Below are 23,463 nucleotides of genomic sequence, written 5' to 3' on the forward strand. Positions count from 1 at the left end.
TGTAGTGATTGTGTTGACAACCTTTTCGGTGCCAGATATACTGGCTTGAGGGGGAGAGAGCATGGGCTGTAGGTTCCTAATGTGAATGCATCTCTCACAAATTGTGTACCCAGGTGGTAGTGGTAGATAGTTGTCCGTGTGCATGAGGCAGTTGCTACATTGTTTCAGGATGCCCATATCAACCAGACTGGCAGGAGAAATTGTAGGAAATTGTCCATCCATATTTCTCAGAATCTGAGGGAGAAAGGCCAGGGAGGGCTAAGGGATGGGTCTAAAGCCCAAGTGTTTAAACCAAAACTAAGAGCTTAGAATAACAGTTAACAATTTAGACAGGCTATATCAGCAGTAATAAATGCAACAGAAATTCCCCAGAGATTTTGTTTATAGTGGCCTCCTTTTAGTCCACACTTCTTAAGAGGTGCTTTTTGTATTCTGACTTATGTCTCATTCTCAGAAATGGCCATAATCTTGTTTAGTGTGCTTATCTGGTCAATACAAGCACACAAGGAGCAGTACACATGGAAGACAAATGAAGTCTCCTGTTCAACTTGCATTAATTTGGAAGCCCCATTCTCAGAAGGAAGGGAATATGGGTGGATATAGGTCTTGCTTCTTAACAAAGAATTATGGCTTGAATTGGGGAAGATAGCCCTTTACCCCTCCTAACAGGAGTATCCCAAAAGTCTCATTACTACAGTACAGTGACAGAGAAAGAATAAGGGGATAATGTGTATATTTCGTGCTTAATAGATTAACATCTTGACAGAATGTACATAAATTTGTACATGATCCATACAGATGTTCTTTGAGCTGCTACACACATTACTGTTTGGGAGATTAATGTATTTCTTTTTTGCTTTGCAGAAATTGCAAGTCATTTCTCAGTTAGTCGCAAGGAGGATGCCTATGAGTTTTTCTCCTGCACCATCAAAGCCATGCAACGTGCTTACTTGGATGGCCTCACAGAGTATGTACTGAACTTTTTTTTTTTGATAAATGATTTTTTTCTGTAAAAGATTTACAAAAATGTAAACACATTAATATAGCAGGCAGCATGGCTGACATACTGTTAGAACTCTTATTAATAGATGCATTGATTAGGAAACATGTCATGAAGACTGTAAAGGACCAGACTGTTCAAATGGTTTCACCAAAATGTGTAATTTTTTTTACCACAAATAAGTGCACAGAAATATACTCCAATAACAGTCTCAAAGGCATTGCTGCTATGTCATGCAGTAATTAAAGGTATCCAGTAACATCCACAATTATACAATGAATATATTTTAGCTCTCACTGAAGTGATTTGGTAAAGTCTGGTATTTCTCATCAGTAGTTCAGTAGCTACAGTGACATGCAGATCAGTGCAACTTTTGAACAGTTCTGAGCTAAGAGCAGCCCTCTTTTATTGTCTTCTTCTTCTTCTTTCGGCTTTTCCCGGTTAGGGGTCGCCACAGCAGATCATCTGTCTGCTCATGACAGGCAGTAGAGTTTTACGGTGTCGAGTTGCCAGGCCAGTGCCCAACCTTTCATGGAAGGCACACACATGCACACACTCATGCCTAGGGCCAATTTACAGTGTCCAATCCCCCTACAGCATGTCTTTGTGATGTAGGAGGAAACCGGAGCACCTGGAGGGAACCCACATGACAAAATGTATCATACTCATTTATTTCAAATCTACCCCTCAGCAAATAACTGCAAAAATGAGCAGTCTACTTCAGCCTCATACCTCACATCCACCTTAAAAACTGCTTAACATCTGCATCTTTGTTTATACAGATATAAAATACAGCAGTAACTGTGTACTGCAAATATGCAGGATCATCTTTTTTGTTGCTCTTTGTCATTGCAGTTAGACAGTTTGCATACAATCTAACTAATAACTGTGATCCCTTAGTGGCAACTTCTGAGCTGTCAAACCTTTGGCACCCCTATAGGTTGATACACAAAGCAGATGCTCTATTTGCTTCACCCGTCCTACAGCACAATATTTTCACCTTGTGAAGTGATCATTATATTGTCACATACAAATAAAGTAAGACGTAAATGGGTTTCCATTTTGGTGGCAGTTCTGTCTTGTTCATTTTCCTCAGTGCACATCTTGTTTAATTTGCATGAAATATTTGTAGCACTTTTAAAGGAATCTGCGTCCCTAGAGCCTTTACTTTAACTGCCTTTGGCAATTAAAATTTCTGACCCAGAAAAAAAAGCCAGTATAACTTGGTGGTTGTGGCCTTGCCTTATTTCTATTTTCCAGGAGCTATAAGCTTATCCATTTTCTAGGAATACAGGCTTACTCCTGTTTTTGCTGCATCAAACAGTATAGTATCTTCCCCTTTTACAGAGACAAAACAACTTTCTTGCCACAATTAAGGGAACAGATTAGGCCAAGAAAATAGGGCAGTTTTTGTAAGTTTTGACTGTCAAAATGCCTGGACTGAAATGAATAGTAAGGGAGTGTTTACTTTCATACAAAAATAAATAAATAAATAAATAAATAATCGTTCTATAGCTTTTGGAAAAAGGTCCATGTAAGTGTTTAGAATATAAGTATAAATCAAAGGGAGTTAGAGATAAAAATTGTGCATATATATTCCTTGTAGAGATTTTTTAATAAAGCATTCTTTTTAAGTGCTCCTCTTATAAGTGAACGGGCAGAACAACCTGAAGGAGAACAGCTAGCAAAGATGTCGTAATGTAAAAACAGACAATGTGTGGTAATGAAAAGAACTTTTAGCTGAATAAATGAATTCATGTCAGTATGACAGCGTCATTTAGATTAGTATATGGTAAAACAAATTATAAAATAACACTAAACACTCAAGGATGATGTGAAACCATATCAACACATAACAAAACAAAACAATTTTTGTAAAAGGGAAACCTCCCTTTACCCTTCACACCTGCTGCGGTCTATATACATATTAAGTCTAAGGTCACAGAGCACTTGAGAAAAGTTGCTGTATAAATTGCTCCCCTTTGCCATTAAGTATTTGACCATAGAAAATGCCATCTGTCATCCTTTCTGGAAGTTATATTGTTGAAGACTGACAAACAATGAAAAAAAGAGGAACTAACTTTAAAATAATATTCAGTTGTAATCTTGATCAGTTGCAAACTAACTGTAAAACTTTTATTTTAGTTTTTAAAGTAGTTAGCTATCCTTAAAACAAAAATAGAAGATGTTAAGTTGTCTATCTCGCCTTCATTCTTGCTGGATGGGTTCGGAGCCGACCTCGGCTCTGACTCGGCCACTCTAAAAGCTCGAGAGTTGGTTCCACCGGCTCGAGGCTCCCCTTATATCCCACAATGCTAGGCGTGAATTACCTCAGATCTCGTTTGCCGCTACAGCGATCGAGGTGTTGTTTTTCTACCGGCTTCAGGTCAGTTCATTAGATCAGTCTAATAGCTATTTAAACCCCCTTTTTTAACTTAGTTTTCTCTTTATTCCCTTAGTGTACTGGATTTTTATCCTTTCTACCCTTATCCATCCCTTTTCCCTCAAGAACTTATAAGTTCTTTCCTTAGGCCTTCGGGCCCTTCCATCCCTAATAGTGGTGTGTATGTGCTTTTTTGTAGGGATTTATATGTTTATATATAAGACCTAAACTAACTAAGTTCATTAGTTTTAATTTAGTTTAATCTTACTTCTGATAGTGTAATCGGTGTGTGTGTGTTTTGTGTGGTGGTTACACTTTCGGTTCCTTGAAAATGTCCAAGGATTCAAAGGTCTCAGGCTTCAAGAAGTGTGACTCGTGCTGTCAGAAAATGTCTCTGACAGACGGTCACACTTCTTGTGTTTACTGCCTGGGACCTTTACACCTGCAGGACTCTTGTGCTGTATGCCATGGCTTCAGCCCCAGAGTCCTGCAGGAAAGAAAAAATAAGCTCATTTTAAGAGGTTTGCTTAAGCCTGAGGGTTCCCTTACTGGTACATCGGGCAAACCCTCTAAGGCTTCTAGGTCCTCGACTCCAGCTTCTGAGTCGAGGCCTAAGGCTTCGAAACCTCCTGCTACATCGGCTCCGGCTGGAGCCGATGAGTCTCAGACTGCAGCTTCTGTGGTTTCCTCGCCTCCGGCTGGAGTCGAGGCGTTGGAAATTCCTGTGTCGGCTCCGATCAGACCATCGGAGCCGACATCTAGAAAGAGGTCTAGGTCACCGTCCCTTGGCTCCGTTCATTCGGCTCCAGCTCCTCCCTTGCTGTCTGAACGGAGCCATAGATCTCACTCCTCTAGATCATCGAGGCTTTCGGATCATGATCTTCAGAGGGTAGTGAGTCGACTTCTAAAGTCCGAGGCACTGGCCCAAATGCTTCAGAGCCCGACTCATCAGTCGATGCTTCAACCTATTCCTCAAAATATTCCTCCTCCGACTCCTTTGAGCTCGGAGCCGGGGCGTCTCGGAACCGAGACTGTGGTAGCGTCGGAGCCGATACAATTGTCTTTGGTTCCGTCGTCGGCTCCGATTTCTTCCTTTGAAGAATCTCGGTGCCGGACTTCCCTCGTCGGCTCCGAGGGGGTGAGTGGCATCGGACCCTTGTCCGACCCCGCTGTCCCTCTCGGTGCTTCGGCGCTGGTGAGTTCGGCTCCATCGGCCTCGGAACCATCACTGTCGGTGCCGTGGGAGGTTCTCAGCTTTTTGGAGCGGGAACCTCTGGCTCTGCCTGACAGGGGTGCGTTCGAGGTCATGCGGAGTGTGTTGGAACCTGGTTCGACTCCACAGTCGGCTCCGTCCGTCCCTCCCTCTTCGGTGCCTCAGGTTATGTCTACTCACTCCCTCATCCCAGACCGCAGAGAGCGAGCTCCTCAAGAATCCCCTGTGGGGATCTCATCCTCTTCCGAGGCCTCTCCTGAATTGGCAGGAGAGCCCCCTAGGAAGAGAAAGTGTAAGAGGAAACACATAGACTCACCTGAGTCTGTCACCTCTGACACAGATTTAGAGGATTCCGAGGGTTCCCCCCGTTCCCCTTCTGAAGATGTCTCCTTTGCAGACATTCTAGAGATCCTTAAACAGAGGGGAAATTGGCCAGCCCTTAACCCTTCGGAGGATGAATCTGTGTATCTTGAGGCGTTTGGCTCTCGCCCTTCCACCTCCTGGGTGTCCCCCCCTTTGACCCCCTCATGCAGGTGGTAGCAAAGAAGGCCTGGACGGCTCCTGACTCAGTGGACCCGACCCCCAGGAGACCCTCAAAGTTTATAACAGCACCAACTGATAAACAATTTCTGACAAAAGGAGTTACAGTGGATGCTATGGTGGTAGCTGCTGCCACCAAGAAGGAACTAGCTGATCCTTCAGTGCCTGTCCATCCCCCTAACAAGGAATCTAGGTCTATGGACAGGTACGGGAAGCGGATGTTTTCCTCAGCGACCTTTGCAATGCGTTCGCTGAACTACCTATGCCATTTCACTCGTCTCCAGAGAGACTTAATCAAGGAAGCGAGTGAGATGTTGAAGGATCCTACAGCTGCGGGTTTTCAGGACAAGATGAACGCCCAGCTGGCCACCCTGAATTCTATAGCTAACTCCTCCATGCGCCTCCTTTCATATGCGGCTGATGGAGCGAGCAGAGCCGCAGGGACAGGTGTCGCCTTACGCCGGCATGCCTGGATGCGACTATGTAATTTTGCGGACCCCTTTAAAACGTCTTTCACTAATTCCCCGTTTGATGGATCATCTCTATTTGGTCCTCAAGTGAAAGAAACCTTGACTAGGTGCGAGACGGATGGCAAAACTCTGTCTGCCGTCGGAGTCCGTTTTTATACTCCTTCTAGACCTTACCCCAAAGGCCAGAAAAGTGGAAAAATGTGGTTCCGCAAACAGAGGCAGAGGAGGGAACAATAATGGTAGACGTCACCCCAGAGGCAGAGGGGGTCCGCAGAACCAGGGCAATCGAGAAACCTTTTCCGATAAGCCCTTCCAGCATCCCTGAGGTGTTGCCCGACTGTCCACCTTCGGAGGCAGTCGGGGGAAGATTGTCACTGTACCCAGAAGCCTGGCTATCCCTGACTCAAGACAAGTGGGTACAGTCCATCATTTCCGAAGGCTATTCCATTCCCTTCGTTCGCATTCCAAACCAATCAAAAAAATCCCTTCCAGATGTTCCACCCGCTCAAAGGGATCTTGCAGCTTTGGAAATTTCAAAGCTGCTTGCAAAAAGAGCAATTCAGCCAGTTCCAGCAGACCAGCAAGGATCCGGAATCTACTCCAGGTTCTTTTTAGTTCCAAAGAAAACAGGGGACTGGAGACCAATTTTGGATCTCAGTATCTTGAACAAGTCTGTCAAGAAAACAAGATTTCGGATGGTCACGCTACAGTCCATCCTTCCCCTGTTGGGAAAGGAAAACTGGATGTGCTCTATAGACCTTCAGGATGCGTACTATCATATAAAAATGAACAGATGCTCCAGAAGATTCCTCCGCTTCAGGCTGGGAACCAGTCATTTTCAATTCAGAGCCCTGCCCTTTGGACTCACCACTGCCCCCCGGGTGTTTACCAAATGCATGGCAGTGGTAGCTTCTCACCTGAGACGTCAAGGATTCCAGGTGTTTCCATATTTGGACGACTGGCTCCTCACAGCTCCCACCAAGCATCTTCTTCTAATGGCCAGAGACTACACCTTTCACATTTGTCAAAAGTTAGGCATCTCAATAAATTGCGAAAAGTCTGTTTTGTCGCCTTGTCGTGCTATTACCTTCATAGGCGCAAATCTAGACACAGTCAACATGTCTGCGAGACTAACAGATCAGAGATTAACAGACATACGCAAAATGGTCTCTCTTCTCTTCAACAGCAACAGAGTCAAAGCCAGATTAGTTCTGAAAGTATTGGGGATTATGGCGGCTGCTATCCCTCTACTTCCATTAGCCAGATTCCACATGAGAATCCTTCAATGGATGCTCTTCACACAATGGTCATACCAGCAACTTCCGATGTCCCACACCATTATGATTACGCAAACATGCAAGAATCATCTTCTGTGGTGGATGTCTTCCCCTCAGCTCTTCTTGGGAAGACCCTTTGTTACTTCAACTCCGGTTGCTACTCTGACAACGGACGCCTCCCTGATCGGGTGGGGGGGGCATTATCAGGGCAGAACTGTCCAGGGCATATGGCAACCAGACGAATGCCACTTGCATATAAATGTTCTAGAGATGAGAGCAGTGCTTTTAGCATTGCAAGCCCTTCAAGACTCTCTTCCCTTGGGAACGATAGCAATCCAGACGGACAATATGTCTGTAGTGTGGTATATCAACAAACAAGGCGGAACCAGGTCCTATCCCCTATGTCGAGAAGCACTCAGACTGTGGCAATGGGCGATTTCTTCTCAGCGGTTTCTGATAGCAACGCACATCCCCGGGAAGTCCAATCAAATCGCGGACAAGTTGAGCAGAGCTATCCTCATGCCTCACGAGTGGTCTCTGAAAGATTCTATTGTGAGAAAAATTTTTCTCAAGTGGGGTCAGCCTTGCTGCGACCTTTTTGCTACTCCCCAAAACAGCAAGTGCAGAGATTATTTCACCCTATTCCCGTTACCAGGCCAGCCCAGCAGAGACGCTCTAGTCCAAGTTTGGCCCCGGGGACTTCTGTATGCATTTCCTCCCTTCCCACTAATCTCTCAAGTGATACAGAAAGCTATCGCTCAGAAGGCCTCTTTGATCCTCATTGCTCCTTACTGGCCTCGACAGGTTTGGTTCCCCTTTCTACATCATTTTCTGTTGGAGCAACCCTGGCATCTGGACCTAGTTCCAGATCTTTTGATCCATCAGTCGGGTCAGTTACATCGCTCCCTAACATCTCTGAACCTCACTGCTTGGTTCCTCCAGTTCCTACCTTAGCCAGGCTTCCTCAAATATCTCACACTGTTCGAGATATTTTAATAGCTTCACATAAATCTTCCACTCGAAAAATTTATCTTAGTAAGTGGAAACGTTTTGCCTATTGGGCTCAAGGAAGGGACTTAGATCCTTTCACTGCTCCCATCCATATGGTTCTTGATTTTCTAGCTGAACTCTTTCATGCAGGTTCATCTCCTTCTACTCTCAAAGTTCAATTGGCAGCTATATCTAACTTTCATGTGGGCATTTCAGAGTCTGCCATAATGTCCCACAAGCTTTGCAAAGCCTTTTTGAAGGGAGTTTTTCTACTCAGACCTCCTATAAGAAATCCTCCTCCTCCTTGGGACCTTAATTTAGTTCTCAGTTCTTTGATTCTCCCCCCTTTCGAACCTGCAGCTTCCTGTTCCTTAAAATTGCTATCATGGAAGACTCTCTATCTGGTAGCTATTACTTCAGCTAGAAGAGTTTCAGAACTTCATGCACTCAGCTGTCGACCACCATATCTGTTGTTCCATAAAGACAGGGTATCCTTACGAACCAACCCGTCCTTCTTACCTAAAGTAGCCTCTGCGTCTAACCTAAATCAAAGCATTGACCTCACTGTGTTTTTTCCAGAATATTCTAATAGGTCTGAACAAAAATTGCATTGGCTAGATGTTCATCGTCAGTTAAGGTACTATTTGGATAGGACCAAACAATTCAGAAAAACTGACCAGCTGTTTGTCTCTTATGCAGAAGGCAGAAAGGGACTTTCTGTTTCCAAGGTATCACTATCCAGATGGCTAACATCTCTGATTTCCATTGTTTATGAAATTAGACACCAAAAGCTGCCTAACAAACCTAAGGCCCACTCCACCAGAGCTTTGGCTACTTCTATAGCCTTCCAAGACAGACTGCCTATTGACACCATTTGTGCAGCGGCTACTTGGGCTACTCCTCACACTTTCATTTCACATTATAAGTTGGATTTAGCTTCTAGGCATAGAGCTAACTTTGGTACCACTGTTCTCAAGAGTCTGTTCCGTTAGGCCACCCGGGACAAGGTGCTAGGGACACGGTCCCATCCAGCAAGAATGAAGGCGAGATAGACAACTTAACATATAGAAGTTATGTTCTTACCATAACGTTCCATGTTAGTTGTCTTCTTCTCGCTTCTTTCTTAAGGCACCCTCCTTCCCCTGGCCTGGACAGACCTAGAGGAGTTTGATTGTGACCTCTCTTTCTACCACCTCTTTGCTATAGGTATATGCTTGGCTGTGCATATTTTCCTGGATCAGACTTGCCTGGATGCGACTATGTAATTTCGACCCCTTTAAAACGTCTTTCACTAATTCCCGTTTGATGGATCATCTCTATTTGGTCCTCAAACCTTGACTAGGTGCGAGAGGATGGCAAAACTCTGTCTGCCGTAGTCCGTTTTATACTCCTTCTAGACCTTACACCAAAGGCCAGAACAGTGGAAAAATGTGGTTCCGCAAACAGAGGCAGAGGAGGGAACAATAATGGTAGACGTCACCCCAGAGGCAGAGGGTCCGGAACCAGGGCAATCGAGAAACCTTTTCCGATAAGCCCTTCCAGCATCCCTGAGGTGTTGCCCGACTGTCCACCTTCGGAGGCAGACGGGGGAAGATTGTCACTGTACCCAGAAGCCTGGCTATCCCTGACTCAAGACAAGTGGGTACAGTCCATCATTTCGAAGGCTATTCCATTCCCTTAGCATTCCAAACCAATCAAAAAAATCCCTTCCAGATGTTCCACCCGCTCAAAGGGATCTTGCAGCTTTGGAAATTTCAAAGCTGCTTGCAAAACAATTCAGCCAGTTCCAGCAGACCAGCAAGGATCCGGAATCTACTCCAGGTTCTTTTTAGTTCCAAAGAAAACAGGGGACTGAAGACCAATTTTGGATCTCAGTATCTTGAACAAGTCTGTCAAGAAAACAAGATATCGGATGGACACGCTACAGTCCATCCTTCCCCTGTTGGGAAAGGAAAACTGGATGTGCTCTATAGACCTTCAGGATTATCATATAAAATGAACAGATGCTCCAGAAGATTCCTCCGCTTCAGGCTGGGAACCAGTCATTTTCAATTCAGAGCCCTGCCCTTTGGACTCACCACTAATGCATGGCAGTGGTTTCCAGGTGTTTCCATATTTGGACGACTGGCTCCTCACAGCTCCCACCAAGCATCTTCTTCTAATGGCCAGAGACTACACCTTTGCATTTGTCAAAGTTAGGCATCTCAATAAATTGCGAAAAGTCTGTTTTGTCGCCTTGTTGTGCTATTACCTTCATAGGCGCAAATCTAGACACAGTCAACATGTCTGCGAGACTAACAGATCAGAGATTAACAGACATACGCAAAATGGTCTCTCTTCTCTTCAACAGCAACAGAGTCAAAGCCAGATTAGTTCTGAAAGTATTGGGGATTATGGCGGCTGCTATCCCTCTACTTCCATTAGCCAGATTCCACATGAGAATCCTTCAATGGATGCTCTTCACACAATGGTCATACCAGCAACTTCCGATGTCCCACACCATTATGATTACGCAAACATGCAAGAATCATCTTCTGTGGTGGATGTCTTCCCCTCAGCTCTTCTTGGGAAGACCCTTTGTTCCTTCCCCTCCGGTTGCTACTCTGACAACGGACGCCTCCCTGATCGGGTGGGGGGGGCATTATCAGGGCAGAACTGTCCAGGGCATATGGCAACCAGACGAATGCCACTTGCATATAAATGTTCTAGAGATGAGAGCAGTGCTTTTAGCATTGCAAGCCCTTCAAGACTCTCTTCCCTTGGGAACGATAGCAATCCAGACGGACAATATGTCTGTAGTGTGGTATATCAACAAACAAGGCGGAACCAGGTCCTATCCCCTATGTCGAGAAGCACTCAGACTGTGGCAATGGGCGATTTCTTCTCAGCGGTTTCTGATAGCAACGCACATCCCCGGGAAGTCCAATCAAATCGCGGACAAGTTGAGCAGAGCTATCCTCATGCCTCACGAGTGGTCTCTGAAAGATTCTATTGTGAGAAAAATTTTTCTCAAGTGGGGTCAGCCTTGCTGCGACCTTTTTGCTACTCCCCAAAACAGCAAGTGCAGAGATTATTTCACCCTATTCCCGTTACCAGGCCAGCCCAGCAGAGACGCTCTAGTCCAAGTTTGGCCCCGGGGACTTCTGTATGCATTTCCTCCCTTCCCACTAATCTCTCAAGTGATACAGAAAGCTATCGCTCAGAAGGCCTCTTTGATCCTCATTGCTCCTTACTGGCCTCGACAGGTTTGGTTCCCCTTTCTACATCATTTTCTGTTGGAGCAACCCTGGCATCTGGACCTAGTTCCAGATCTTTTGATCCATCAGTCGGGTCAGTTACATCGCTCCCTAACATCTCTGAACCTCACTGCTTGGTTCCTCCAGTTCCTACCTTAGCCAGGCTTCCTCAAATATCTCACACTGTTCGAGATATTTTAATAGCTTCACATAAATCTTCCACTCGAAAAATTTATCTTAGTAAGTGGAACCGTTTTGCCTATTGGGCTCAAGGAAGGGACTTAGATCCTTTCACTGCTCCCATCCATATGGTTCTTGATTTTCTAGCTGAACTCTTTCATGCAGGTTCATCTCCTTCTACTCTCAAAGTTCAATTGGCAGCTATATCTAACTTTCATGTGGGCATTTCAGAGTCTGCCATAATGTCCCACAAGCTTTGCAAAGCCTTTTGAAGGGAGTTTTTCTACTCAGACCTCCTATAAGAAATCCTCCTCCTCCTTGGGACCTTAATTTAGTTCTCAGTTCTTTGATTCTCCCCCCTTTCGAACCTGCAGCTTCCTGTTCCTTAAAATTGCTATCATGGAAGACTCTCTTTCTGGTAGCTATTACTTCAGCTAGAAGAGTTTCAGAACTTCATGCACTCAGCTGTCGACCACCATATCTGTTGTTCCATAAAGACAGGGTATCCTTACGAACCAACCCGTCCTTCTTACCTAAAGTAGCCTCTGCGTCTAACCTAAATCAAAGCATTGACCTCACTGTGTTTTTTCCAGAATATTCTAATAGGTCTGAACAAAAATTGCATTGGCTAGATGTTCTTCGTCAGTTAAGGTACTATTTGGATAGGACCAAACAATTCAGAAAAACTGACCAGCTGTTTGTCTCTTATGCAGAAGGCAGAAAGGGACTTTCTGTTTCCAAGGTATCACTATCCAGATGGCTAACATCTCTGATTTCCATTGTTTATGAAATTAGACACCAAAAGCTGCCTAACAAACCTAAGGCCCACTCCACCAGAGCTTTGGCTACTTGTATAGCCTTCCAAGACAGACTGCCTATTGACACCATTTGTGCAGCGGCTACTTGGGCTACTCCTCACACTTTCATTTCACATTATAAGTTGGATTTAGCTTCTAGGCATAGAGCTAACTTTGGTACCACTGTTCTCAAGAGTCTGTTCTGTTAGGCCACCCGGGACAAGGTGCTAGGGACGCGGTCCCATCCAGCAAGAATGAAGGCGAGATAGACAACTTAACATATAGAAGTTATGTTCTTACCATAACGTTCCATGTTAGTTGTCTTCTTCTCGCCTTCTTTCTTAAGGCCCCACCCTCCTTCCCCCTGGCCTGGACAGACCTAGAGGAGTTTGATTGTGACCTCTCTTTCTACCACCTCTTTGCTATAGGTATATGCTCGGCTGTGCATATTTTCCTGGATCAGACTTCAGGTCACCTTCCTCTTCCCCTTTTGTTTATAGAGGTGGACTCTCTTTTCCAGTATTTCTGGTTTTATTATTAGCTGGGCCTAGCTCACAAACGAGATCTGAGGTAATTCACGCCTAGCATTGTGGGATATAAGGGGAGCCTCGAGCCGGTGGAACCAACTCTCGAGCTTTTAGAGTGGCCGAGTCGGAGCCGAGGTCGGCTCCGAACCCATCCAGCAAGAAAGAAGGTGAGAAGAAGACAACTAACATGGAACGTTATGGTAAGAACATAACTTCTATTTTGACAACTAGACAGATTACAAGTTATGTAATAAGCAGTCAACATTGATCGCTTAATGACAGCTTATATGTTCTCAGCCTTGTTTTCCCCAAGAGCAGAAGGTGAACCAAATGGGTATGTTGTCCAAGGAAACAAATTCCCTTTTTATAGCTCTGGGGAAATGAAATCTGGGATAAAAAAGTTGTGTTCAGTGTACATTTTTCCTTTAACAATTACTGACTGCCTTAGGCAGTTTTAATAACCTTGAGCAGAAAGAACATGTTGGCATGTTAAGTCCTGGAAATTTACATAATCTTTCACTAGATGAATTTTATATGCAGGTATATGTATATGTATGGGTCTACTTCAAAACACTGAAATATCATAACATTGAAATTCAAAACACTGAGACCATAACATTGAAAACCCAAAACACTGAAAACCCAAAACAATGAAAACTCAGAACACTGAAAGTGTATTATAACATAGAAAACTACAATGCACATATAAATAACATCCCCTCCACCTATAACAACACCAAAGTAAGAAACACACTTTTTACTACATTTCTGCAGGGGGGCAAGTCCCACTTCACCCCCCCCCCCCATGTGGGGGTCTCTGCACCCCACACACCACCATAAATTAAATATACAACCTCCTACATAGCACTACAGTGGAAAAAAGTTAATTTCCTAACCCCACTGTAACATGATCATAATACAGAATGTAAAATATGGATGTGTTGCTTTCATGAAAGTTAAGTTAGTGTTCTGACAAGTTCTGGGAGAAGTGAGTAGGGGAAAAAGTGTTTATTTTGCCAATCTGTATGTGCTTTTAGGCCATACAGGTAAGTGATTTAGACATTATGTTTGCATTCTGTATGGTGATCGGGATACAGTGAAGTTAGGAAATTAACTTTTTTCCACTATAGTGCAATCTTGGAGTTGGCATGTTTAATTTATGGGGGATGCAGGGGGGCTTGCCCCCCTGCAGAAACCTAGTAAAAAGTGTGTTTGTTAGTTTATTGTTGTTATAGGTAGAGGGGATGTTATTTACATTTGGGTTGTAGTTTTCAGTCAGTGCTCTTGAGTCTTTGTTGTTTTGGGTTTACGATGTTATGGTCTCAGTGTTTTGAATTTCAATGTTATGAGATTTCAGTGTTTGAAGTAGACCCATACATATACATATACATACACTAATATTCTGCTCTGTCAAGGAGGATTTAAAAATTAGATAAACTGATATTCTGTTGTTCTCCATGATGCAGAGATCACAGAAAAAAAAACATTTTTGGGTACATGGAGCCAACTTTCGGAAAAGATATGCACAATAAACACACACACACAAACACACACGCACACACACACACGCACACACACACACACACACACACACACACACACACACACACACACACACACACACACACACACACACACACACACACACACACACACACACACGCACACACACACACACACACACACCTCAACCTTGCCCTCCTAAATGTACAAGGTAGGGAAGGTCATAAATTGGAAATTACAACACATATTCATTCTGCAATGTCTAGTAAATTGAAATAAAGCAGTTGACTAACACAGGACGTTAATTTATAAAGCTTTGGTTGTTTTCTGTTTGTCCTTGTACATATTGTGAAATAAATATTGATTACATGGGAGTTTGGTATGTAATAAATGAAATAGGTTGTACTCTGCGTTTAGGAAATGAGTTCCAGATGGAATTCTCTCATCCTACAGCCCATAATATTTCATTTGCTGCACAAAATAGGCACCCACATATTCCTTTTATCTGTTGGCCCTGTTCTTTTTTTTTTAAATTACTGCTTCCGATACATTTGAATGAGCTATAGTAATTCCATAGGTTGTTTTTCTGAATAGAATTTTAGATAATTTCCATAAGGTATACGGATGGACTGTCTAATAGATAGCTATTAACTAGTTTTGAGATAAATTTTCATCTGTTTTGTAATGTTTTTATTGTTAGTTATTTTTTTATACATTTTAGCAGTGTAGTGGGATTCATGTTACAATTTTTTAGCTGTATAGTTTTTTTATGTAATTATAACAATTTTCCTTCCTAGAGTTTTGGTTTAGGTGAGCAGTGTTATACATCATGTAGGTGTGATTTGTGTGTATGGTGTGTGAAGCAACTTTCTTTACTCTTATGTGAATGGGAGATGAGGAGATGTGGTACATATCTTATTTTTTATTTTACTTTACTTTTTTATTTTGAACTAAGTGTAGACTGTGGTTTTAGATGTTGCTATAGGTAGGCTAGGGTGTTTTGATATGTTTGTGCATGTGTGTGTGTGTGTGTGTGTGTGTGTGTGTGTGTGTGTGTGTGTGTGTGTGTGTGTGTATGTAGTCAAGTGCTTGCATGTGTGAGTGTGCATCTGTTTGTGTGTGTATGTGTTTCCTTGCTGTGTGCATAGTTTGTAGACTTTAACTTTAGCTTTTAGTGACTAGCAAAATATAATGCAAGAATTATTGATATGCCTTTGCCAATTTTGAACATTTTTAATGACTTGCCAAGAGTGTACCCAATCTGCCCCATGGCACAGAGGGATAAAGCCATAACTGTACCCTAGATGGCCTGTATTCGACTGGTGGCATAGGAGCTGGAGGGACCAAGGTGAAGGATAGGAGTGACTGGCCAGTGCTGTCCCTTCCATCCTGGTGGGAGGGAGTTAGCCTAGGTTTACTGCATTAACAGCCTGGTGATCTCAGCACTGCAAAAGGTATGCTGCTTGGAAAGAAAGTTACACATGCATGGAAGCACCCATGCTCCTCTCAAAGGCAGCCATAGTGGAGCTTGAAACACTTCAATGTGGCTGTGGAGTTAGGGCACACTCCCCTGCAGCAGCAGTATGATGTTGCACCAGTGTCCTCAATCTCTTCACCAGCTCCAAACATGGATTTGTTTTAGCCCAAGAAAGGTTAAGATGGGTCCATTACACTTTGTGAATGAGGAGAAGTAAAAAAAAGAGTATACACAATCTAAAATATCTGCATAGTACACTAGACAAGAAAATAAGGTCAGGACAGTGATAAAGCTGAAACTGCAGCCAGGTGCACAAAATGCTGTAACTAAAGATAACTAGTTGGTATAAACACACTTGATGCTGCGGTAGCATTGTCGCCTCACAGTAAGACGCTGTCCGGTTCGACTCTCAGTTAGAGCGTCTTCTGCATGGAGACATGCGTGAATGGGCGTACCTTCGTTGAAGGTTGTGTGTCAGGGCTGGCAACTCGGTACGTAAAAATCAACTGCCAATCATTAGCGGACTGGAGTTCTGCTGTGGCGACCCCTAACCAGGAAAAGCTGAAAGTCACAACATTTAGACTGTTACTCTGACTTTGTTTAAATATTGACTTCAAATTAATTCTTCTAGCAAACATTTTTAAGTCTGTTAAAGCATCAACGATAGTGTCCATGTAGGTAGGAATGAACTTCATTCCCTTTTGTAACAGTGTCTCATGGTCTGTTGATAAGGCAAAACTTGAAAGGTTTACAATATCTGTTGATGCCCTAGTCAGCGTCTTGCTGTTTTGTTCTGAGCAAACTTATATTTTTGTGTTTATAGGCTGGCTATCAAGTGACTGTTTAATTGACTATTTAAGGTTTTAGAATTCAGTATAGGTATTCTAACAATGAAGAAGGATTTGTAATCCGAAAGCTTTGTTGTTTTATAAAAGTATCTGGCGTTTGTCTGGAGTTGTATTTATTGGATTAGTACACTAGACAGACATTTTATCCCACCTCTTATTTCGGGGCCTATGATTAAGACACATGTGCTTGTCTAATAGAGCCTTATGCTAGATGTTAGCATGTTTTGATTATATGATAGACCAACATATTTCTGTTTTAATGAATTAACACTGGCTGTTTAATGCTCCTACAATTTTTTTAATGAAATTAATATAACAGTGTATATCTCATATCTTTACCTCTTCTATTATTTCCCACTACAGGCAAGACTGTTTTCTGCTTGATCGTCAGACTGAAGCTACAACCCTGACTCATCAGATTTTTGGGGGTTATCTTAGATCAAGGGGTAAGTGTCACTGAATTCTAAGTCTGAAACTGAAGAGCCAATATTATTATCTTGTTTCTTTAGTCTGTGTTGGAATGAAATATACTGCAACTTTGCAGTTACAGTTGATTATACATGGCAGCTTACAAAGTCTGTTTCTATCTTTCCTTCCTTCCTTCTTTCCTACTTTCATAGTGTGTGGCCCATTTCCTTCAGATGCATCATGCTTTTCCCTCCATTAATTTCCTTTTGTTGACTATATAGGTCCCACTGATACTATGACCCTTTTGCATAAGAGATCTGTGTTGTATTTATACCGACAATGAGAAATTTAGCCAGGACAATGCAAGAATGTCTCTATTCTTCATTAAGAGGATGGGTTTCATTGTTGTGAGAACAGAGGAAGAGTTCAGAAAGTTCAGCTGGATGTCAGTCATAGTGGAACAGTGGAATCAGAGTTGCTGAAGCAGATCAGGGCATTTCCTGTTTGATTGGTGGAAGTACCGGAACAGCAGAATGATAGAAGAAGCAGGAGTGGGTGGGTGTGCAGGAAGTAGAGCAAATGATGAAGTGAATGAGTCATTGATGGGCAGGGATTTGTAAAGTGCAGGATGTAGAAATTATAATGGCATTTGGATAACAAACAAAAACAGTCTTGTATTCTTTTAATAAGCTGCTCCTGTGTTGCAGTTGTTGCATGTCTGGAACAGATATATGCCAAATGGGCATTATATTTAATGGTTGGTGTAGTGAAGGCTGACTAAGGCTGACAATGTTATCCCTAGATCTTGACACAATCCCTTTGCTTATAAGCTGTGCAGTATAGAAGGACTTTCTTACAATAGACACAAGTTGGTTAAAGGTTTGCTCACTGTCCATGTTTTAGTTTATAACTTAAGATAGTTATCTCACAGCATAATTTCATAGAAATATACAATATTATTATCTATGTTTATTTTTTTGTGGTCTTTTATTACATTTTCTTTTGATATTGATCAATATGACTGATTGTAGGCTCAACCTAGAATGTGTTATACAACAAGAGAAGAAACACAGTAAATATACAATTAGAATAGAGGAAATACATCATGGTCAAAGTATGTACATAATACATATTCATTGCATTGCTTACAAAGTAAATATTGCTTACAGGATTGTACAAAAATAGAAGGCAGTTACCAATCAGCTGAGCTTAAGCAAAGGTACTATTCACGTTGATATTACTTGCTATAGTAAGCAAATATGGTGCTGCACATGAAGTAAGCTAAAGAATTAATACTATTAACATATGTGTGTATGCAAATACATATATATATATATATATATATATAGATAGGTACATATATATATATATATATATATATATATATATATATATATATATATATATATATATATATATATATATATATATATGGGTTACCTTCAGTTTACCGAATGTCCGCTTCCCCGACACGCAGTTTACTGACACGTCAGATCACCAACATCCAGAAAGCAAATGTTTCCCGCACAGTAAGTAACCGTTTGGCCATCTATTTGAACTTTGCCCCTTACTCCCACGATAGTGCGTTCTCAGAGTTGGTATATTTAGTAAGGGGGGGCATAGCCCCTCACATTTTAGGGTTTAGTTTTCTTCGGGTAGTTCCTTCCGTCGGGATGGCCAAGTGTTTACTTACCTCACAGGAAACATTGGCTTTGTGAATGTCAGTGATCTGAAGTGTCAGTGAACTGCGTGTCAGGGAAGTGGAAGTTTGGTAAACTGAAGGTAACCCATATATATATATATATATATATATATGTATATATATATATATATATATATATATATATATATATATATATATATATATATATATGGGTCTACCTGAGATGGTCGACAGACCATATGATCGACACTCATTTGGTCGACAGTTCATTTGGTCGACAAGCAGATTTTCCCCCCTCCCCAATGTTGTGCGACCCTGGAGTTGATATATATATATATATATATATATATATATATATATATATATATATATATAGTTGGGGGGGTGTGGGGCACAGCTCCCCACATTGGGGGGTGTGGGGGACGAAGCCCCCCACATACAATGCTTGTTGACCAAATGAACTGTTAGCCAAATGAGTGTCGATCATATGGCCTGTCGACCATCTCAGGTAGACCCGTATATATATATATATATATATATATATATATATATATATATATATATATATAGTTCCACTTTATAATCTCAAAATACTGAAATCTTGAATTTCAGTACCTCAAGACCATAACGTTGAATTTTTAAAATCATGAAACTCCATAACCGCGAATCCAGAAATGTCGAATTCATGGTTATGGTGTTCTAGTATTTGTCGCGTGATGTAGTGTATGCAGCATGCACAATTTAGTGTGTGGACTTGGCTGGTATGTAAGGTAAGTGAGTATTTTCTTAGGGTTTTAGGTATTTGTTTTAGTATATGTGAGTGTGTTTGGAAGTTTTATGTGTGGGTTAGGGTAGGGAGGTAAAAGTATGAGTGTTTAAGTGCTGAAAATGGTGGTGTTTTTATATTTGTGATATGTGTGTGTGTGTGTGTGTGTGTGAGGGTACTGTAGAGTGTCTAGCGGTGAGTTTGCTGGCTTTTTCTGTTTGGTACCATCTCAGAGTTAGTATATATAAGTAGGGGGGTGGGGAGCACAGCGCCCCACATGGGGGGAGCAGTGGGGCTTGTCCCCTTGCTTATATGTAGTGTAAGTTTGTTGATTTGTGTTTCTGTGCTTGTGTGTGTTTTGTTTGTTTATTTGTTATAATGTGGATAGGATGGTGTATGTGTTGTGTGGTGTATGGTGTGTTTATGCTCGCAATTTTGTGTTTCGCGTTTTTTGGGTTTCGGGATTTCAAGCGTTCAACTTGTCTCAAGATATAAAAATTCGAGATTTCAGTATTTCGAGATTATAAAGTGGAACCATATATATATATATATATATATATATATATATATATATATATATATATATATGGGTCTACTACCAGAGATCAAAATTACACTATTTCGAATTCTAGTAGTAGATGCCCACTAACGCGAAAGTGCACTTCACCGAAAGTGCACTTTCGCGAACACCACTAGAACGAATGGGCAATGTCCTCCACTGTGGTGCAGTAGTCACGGACCTTAGGGTTAGAGCTTGGGTTAAGGATAGTGGATAGCCCTACTAGGTATCCACTATCCTTAACCCAAGCCCTAACCCTAAGGTCCGTGACTAACGCACCATAGTAGAGGACATAGGTCAGTGACTACTGCACCGTGGAGGACATACAATTTCATCCACTGTGGTGCGGTAGTCATGGACCTTAGGGTTAGGGCTTGAGTTAAGAAAAGTGGATATCCCTACTAGCTATCCACTATCCTTAACCCAAGCCTTAACCCTAAGGTCTGTAACCATTCACTCAAGTGGTGTTTGCGAAAGTGCACTTTCGCATTAGAGGGCATCTACTACTGGATTTCAAAATAGTGTAATTTCGATCTCCGGAAGTAGACTCATATATATATATATATATATATATATATATATATATATATATACACACTCACACACACACACACACACACACACACACACACACACAGAAAAATGTGATCAGAGCAATGTAGTTTAGTTTTTGGGGTTTGGGTACTGGGCTTGAGTTGGAATGGTTCCTGAAGTCACAACATGGGGGAGTTTGTGAGGAATCTAGCAGTGAGTGGTAATGGAGTGTACTGATGGAATAGTTTGAAAAGCAGTGAGCCTGAGATGTTGTCTCTCTCTTTAGCATTCTTGATGACGAGAGTTGGCTAAGAACGGACATATTTCATAGGAAATGGTTTGTAGTGTTGTGATGTTTTTAGATGAGGCTGAGGTAAATAGTGGTAAGACATATTCCAGTTTAAGAAATAAGATGCTTTTACTTATGAAAGCCCAAGCTGGAGGCGAAGGAAATTGTGAACGTTTTTCAACCCAGATTAATAAATCTTTTTTTTTCAGTTTTCTCAATACATGTATGTGCCTGGAAGTTAAGGGTTTATTTAGACCAGATGCTGAGGTATCTAAAGGAAGTGGTAGCTTTTATAGGGTGGTTGTTTTGTTCTTTGATCTGGAGAGTGATGGAACATTTTGATAGCCTTTCTTTTACTCCAAAATCAAAGTTTTATTTGTTTTAAGGACTGAGTAGGACTTTTTTTTTAATTGAGCCATTTGTGCAGGTCATATTGGCCAATTTGAAGTTGGTTTTGTATTTCATGGTACTATTGTTGACATAAAGTAGAACTACAGGTTAGTAGAACAAAAAGGTAGATATTTACAAAGACTGAGAAAAGGACAGGACTTAGTAATGATCCACGTGCTACATGAGATAATCATATACAAGAAAACAGCACATAACTGTATTCCCTTATCTGAATGATTTTTATTTATTTAATATTTATTTACCAGGAAAGTCCAAGTGGGACAGAGTCCATTTTCAGTGGAAGCCTGGAGAGAAATGCTCCAGACACATGTTTTTGGAATGTGGAAGGAAACCATAACACCTGGAGGAAACCCACACAAATACAAGGAGGACATGCAGACTCTGCACAGAATAAACCCCAGCTGAGAATTGAACCAGAGAACCTCTTGCTGTGAGGTGACAATGCTAACCACTGCGACACCCAAATGATAATTTAATTGTGTTTCAAACTCACTCAAGAGCTCTTATAAGAGCAGATAGCAACAACCATGCAGTTATCTCAGTGCCTTGACATTAACAATAAACTATAATACATTGAATTTATTTCACAGGCAAACAGTAACCTTCTTAACTGTAGTACTACAGTTAGGAAAAATGAAACTTTTATTTCCCCAAAGCAAGGACTCTCACATCTACAGGATAAAACCCCCTCCCCCTTAAAATCAACCTGTCAATCCATACCTACAAGAAGGAACTGATGACTACACTGGCACCCCTAAGGCCCAACAGACTGAATGTGGTCACCAAAGCTATGAACACATGAAGTCAACAGCAAGCTAGAGCTTATCATTCCAACTTGGAATCGGTCATGGATGATGGCGAGGATTTTAATTGTTAACAGTGAAATGTTTTCTAGGTTTTTTAAAAATTCTAAATTAAGCTGAGAGGCCTGCTATATTTAGAAGATTTTCAGAAAAGGTTAAAATATAGGTCGTATATACATTTAACTACACGTGTTTCAAACTTCTAAAACTACTGTTCAATCCAAGTGCATGTCTCTGTAGTATCAACTCGTGTTCCTGCATTCCAACAAGTGGCAGAGAGACAAACTCTTGATGTTAAGTTGTCTATCTCGCCTTCATTCTTGCTGGATGGGTTCGGAGCCGACCTCGGCTCCGACTCGGCCACTCTAAAAGCTCGAGAGTTGGTTCCACCGGCTCGAGGCTCCCCTTATATCCCACAATGCTAGGCGTGAGTTACCTCAGATCTCGTTTGCCGCTACAGCGATCGAGGTGTTGGTTTTCTACCGGCTTCTTGGTAAGTAAACTTTCAGTAAAGTTAGGATACTTAAACCCCTTTATTTTTAATTTTAACTACATTTTCCCTTAGTTTAGTGGAATTCTAACCCTTTTTTTCACAAAATCCCGTTTCTTCCCCATAAGAACTTAAAAGTTCTCCCTCGGGCCTTCAGGCCTTTCTTCCATTCCCTAGTGGTGTGTGTGTGTTGCTTCTCTTAATTAAAACATTTTGATAGTTGTTTTATTTTTGAGTTTTAAAAATAAGATAAGGTGTAATCAGTGTGTTTGACTGAGTGTGTGTGGTTACACTTTCTTGTTCTAAGATGTCTAAAGACACAAAGGTCTCAGGCTTCAAGAAGTGTGATGCGTGCTGTCAGAAAATGTCTCTGACAGACGGTCACACTTCTTGTGTCTACTGCCTGGGGCCTTTGCACCTGCAGGACTCCTGTGCTGTATGCCACGGCTTCAGTCCCAGGGTCCTGCAGGAAAGAAAGAACAAATTGATCCTAAGGGGTCTACTTAAGCCTGAGGATTCCCTCTCTGTCTCTGGGAAGCCCTCCAAGGCTTCTAGGTCCTCGGCTCCAGCTACTGAGCCGAGACCTAAGGCTACTAAACCTACGTCTGCATCGGCTCCGGCTGGAGCCGATGAGTCTACAGCTTCTGTGGTTGCCTCGGCTCCGGCTGGAGCCGAGGTATTAGAAATTCCCTTTTCGGCTCCGACCAGACCTTCGGAGCCGACATCTAGGAAGAGATCTAGGTCACCATCCCTTGGCTCCGTTCATTCGGCTCCAGCATCTCCTCTGCTGTCTGAACGGAGCCATAAATCTCACTCCTCTAGGTCATCGAGGCTGTCGGATCATGACCTTCAGAGGGTAGTGAGTCAACTTCTTAAGTCCGAGGCACTGGCCCAAATGCTTCAGAGCCCGACTCATCAGTCGATGCCTGCCCCTGTCCATCAATATGTTCCTCCTCCGACTCCGTTGAGCTCGGGCGGGCATTCGAACCGAGACTGTGGTAGCGTCGGAGCCGATACAGATGTCTTCGGCTCCGTCGTCGGCTCCGATTTCTTCTTTCGAAGAATCTCGGCGCCGGACTTCCCTCGTCGGCTCCGAGGG

The 23,463-nt window shown here is 42.3% G+C and overlaps 1 long non-coding RNA gene across 1 annotated transcript in view; it reads left to right on the top strand.

The window, feature by feature from the left end:
* Positions 1–870: 870 nt before the first annotated feature.
* LOC122812833 overlaps positions 871–23,463 on the top strand; it is a 28,121-nt gene continuing 5,528 nt past the window's right edge. Inside the window, exons 1-2 of the long non-coding RNA XR_006366585.1 lie at positions 871–967; positions 16,805–16,887. This is a non-coding gene — a long non-coding RNA (uncharacterized LOC122812833). The remainder of the gene's footprint in view (positions 968–16,804; positions 16,888–23,463) is intronic.

The sequence above is a fragment of the Protopterus annectens genome, chromosome 10.part0 (assembly GCF_019279795.1).
Source record: "Protopterus annectens isolate FY-2018-M chromosome 10.part0, PAN1.0, whole genome shotgun sequence".
In the NCBI taxonomy this organism is placed as follows: domain Eukaryota; kingdom Metazoa; phylum Chordata; order Ceratodontiformes; family Protopteridae; genus Protopterus; species Protopterus annectens.